This window comes from Adiantum capillus-veneris, chromosome 27, assembly GCF_014529385.1.
Source record: "Adiantum capillus-veneris isolate H3 chromosome 27, ASM1452938v2, whole genome shotgun sequence".
Classification (NCBI taxonomy): Eukaryota; Viridiplantae; Streptophyta; class Polypodiopsida; order Polypodiales; family Pteridaceae; genus Adiantum; species Adiantum capillus-veneris.
The window spans coordinates 19,116,941-19,120,731 of NC_140957.1; positions in this window are offsets into that span (position 1 = coordinate 19,116,941).

Genomic DNA, 3,791 nt, shown 5'->3' on the forward strand with positions numbered 1-3,791 from the left:
CAGAGGGGCATATTCAGAGTGCCACACAGTTTACTTCCTCAAGAGAACAAGGTGATCAAAGGTCTTGAAGAAGTAGTGTTGGTTCCATAACCAGAACGAGAAGGATAGCAGAGGTACCAAAACTTGCAAGTTTAGAAGAGGAATCCAAAATTTCCTCAAGCTCCAACATCATTTTAGACACATATACCACGTGGGAGAGAGGGTCTATATCTTCAAGGTATGAAGATTCTGATGTTTTTCATGTGGATGAAGTGATGAAAGATGTATACGAGTTGCCTGTTTTGCATCTGAAGGTCTGAGAGAAGAATAGTGAAGGTGGAGAGGTACCTTGTGTTGAGCACCTCTGTTGTGTCTTCTGGTGGTGATTCCTTGCTTGAAGAAGTATGGTTTGATTGTGAAATCCAACTTGGCTAAAGATCAGGTTTTTGAGGATGACTTGCAAGAGCTAGAAACAGAAGCAGTGGTATGTCAAAGTGATTTGTCTATGTAGGGGGTGGGGCAACCTTGCCTTAGTGAGCATATAGAGGTGCATTGTATAGTTCCAGAGGTAGTGTGTGGCCATGGATAGATAGCTCCGATAGATGACTCTATGGAAATTGGTATAGGTGTAGCCTATGAGAGCGAGGCTCTATGCCAAGAAGAAGGTACCACCAACCTTGTAGGGGATGAAGTGTATGAAGGATAGGTTGAATCTCTAGCCGGTCAGACTCTTGGGTATGAAGAGTTGATTTTGGAGCCAATTTTATAGGATTTTTTGGATACAGGTTTGCAAGGAGTACAAACAGAATTTTCTTTGTAGTAGGTGGAGGCAAATGGTTGGGTATTGCTACTTTACGTTGTGTTGTGGACACATGTGGTATCAAAGATTGCTTTATAGATATCTTTATATTGGTTGCAAGGCTTTTTTGAAGTGGAATATGCTATGGGGTCCTCTGTAGGAAATGGCTGGAGTATTGGATGTGATGCAAGGGATGCATATGGTGATAAATATATTGCCTGTAATGTGCATGAGGACTTGTGGATAATGGGTGACAAAGAACCATACTATGAAGAGCTCTAGAAGGGGCTTGTTTTTGGATCTAAAGGTGACCTCAAAGGCTTGAATATGCATGTTGAACATGTGGATGGCCATGGCCAATGCTTTAATTTTGATCCAGGTGGAGATTACACCATGCTTGGGGAAACTTTGAGCTTTCCATTTGACCCTGGAGGGTGATGCAGATTACAATTTCTCTCTCTAAACTATTAATACACACTGTATATATCATTTAATCTCATTATGTATTTATTTTATATCATTCTCTCTATACATACTTATTTTACCTAGATAATATTGTGGTTGAGCATAAATGCTCAACTAGGGGGTGGGCAATGATGGTGCAGGAAAATCTGGTCGACCCGTCAACATGTTAGATGCAGGTATGTGAAAGCTAGCAAGGTTAAACAAACACCGCTAGGTCATGATGCTTGAAGGTGCCAAGGGTTGGTGGATCTCGCCTTAAAATGGTGCTACGATGTATGTAGAATGCTAGTATATTTTGGCGACCACGAGACTCATTGGGTGCTTAAGGTGTGGTGGCTAGCAGATCTCCATTAAGAGCCGTTACAAGAGGCTATATTCACGGATGACCGTGAAGATTTGGAGGTGGTGCTTTCTATGGGTACTCTCACATGAGAATCCACCTTAATTTGGTTGTGGGCATGGGATGCCTTCACTGGACGTGTCTAAAGGTAGTTCACAGAGTCAAGAATTAGAGGAGGAGTAAAGTAAAGGAGTTTTTAGAGCATGGAGAATAGAGTGCAAAAAGTAACAGTCGAGTGGTGTGAATTTGCCAAGGCTAGCCGGGGAATTTGAATATGCAATGGCAAGTGTCTGAAGCAAAGGTAAGTAGATCGTTTTATTAATTGTAAAGCTAAGGTCAACCAAAAAAGAGGAGGCTATTACTGCAACAAGGGGACGTTGATTGCATGGAGAAGAGGATGTGCCAAGAAAGAGCGCCATCTTTATGGATACATGGAAACAAGGGAGGAAGGGGTGTGAGTGGATTGGCGGCCGCTCTTGGAGGCCAGGTCTTGTTAAGAAGGAGAAACACGGAGCTGTAGGAGTGGTCTTTGAAAGAAGCACAGAGGGAGGCCATGAGAGGGTCGGGATCTTGTCAAGGGTGTGATGCCATGAGCCAAAGCACAAGGAGATGGGTTGCCAAAACCAGAGGGAGAAGGGGTTGATCAGGATAGTGAAGGCCACAAGGGGGCGGTCCTTGGCTTGCTAAGGGGTGTCAAAAGCTATAGAGAAGAGGGGTGGCCAAGAGAGCCTATCCAAGAGCAATGAGGGGTAGCATGTGGAGTTGGGAAGCAAGTGGTGGGCCGCTTGCATATGGGAGGAGAACGATACCTGCAAGAAGATGGGCTACAATATGTTGGGTACAAAGCCTCCAAGACGTTGAAGGGATAGCACTATAAGCTTACTACTATGATCAAAAGAAAGGTTGAGAGCTATGAAGTAGGATTGCATACGAAGGAGGAGAGGAGCCGGCCGTGCTATCTCACTCCTTATGCCCTATAAATTCATCGGATGCTGCATCAAGGAGGGAGTTGTTTTTAGAGAGATCCATCATTGTACACGTTTTTCCAATTGAATCATCTTGAATCTCCGTATGCTTGTTGTTTGAGTGATCAATGTATATCATATTTTATCTCTTGCTCTCTTACCTAATGGTGTCCCGTTGTGTGTGTGGGACGCGTGTCTAACCTCACTATCCTATCTTATTTCAGTTTTAGCGAGAACCACAATTAAATTGTCAATCCATGGGACAAAGGTGACTAGACTAGTTATAGAGGCTACAAGAAGTTGTCAATATCTTGGAAAACAACTAACAACTCGTATCTAACTCAAGCTACACTCAAGTGACTGAAATCACCAAAAGCCAATTGCCCATCGACAAACAAATCACATCCACCGTTACAACATCAAATGACATCCAAACATAACGAAACTTCTAGGAAAAGTTTATAAGACCTAAGCACACATGCTTATGGTCTCAAATCCCACTTTAGGTCAAGTACAAAAATTGCGATTATTAACAGCAGTGGATTTTTCACCTAGTCATTTTCAACCCAGAATGCATCTAAATGCTTAGCAATGATGTCCCCATACCCCACCTATGCTTAGTTTTTGATTTTGAAGAGATGATGAGATTAGGCCACGGGTCGGCAATACCAAAATCTACGAAATATCGTGAAATGCTTACGTCAATGCGTAGAGCTCTTACCTGCGGTTGCAACGCAACAGACGCGACTACAATGTGACAACCGGGGAGGGAGTAGGAAGCGTAAGAAGGAGAGAAGTGAGCGCCGTTAGCTCACATTGTGTATTTCATTATCTAGAAACTTACAAAAATTTGCTTTTATACCTTAGCCAAGGTTTTTGGTGGTCAAAACTAATAATCTAGGAGCTCTAACTAAAGATATGTAAAAGACAGGTTGATACAATCGAGAAGCTTGTAGCCCTGGCTCATCAATTACAAAGTTTATCCTGTAAATAGGAGTTACAATATTCCCAATTTATCAAAATAATAAATGTTTTTACAATGAGAGCTCCAAAAAATGGTATCTGAGTTAGCTTGATGCTAACATTCCCCCCCTCCTTGCCTGTGTCATCCCTTGACATAGCTTTATGGGCTGAAATAATCTTCGGGTTGACGGCTGGCGAGGCGATCTTTAAGTGCATGTAGATCCTTTTCATATCTGATATTTCTCTCTTTGTCTGGCACTTGCAAATATTTCATAATGAC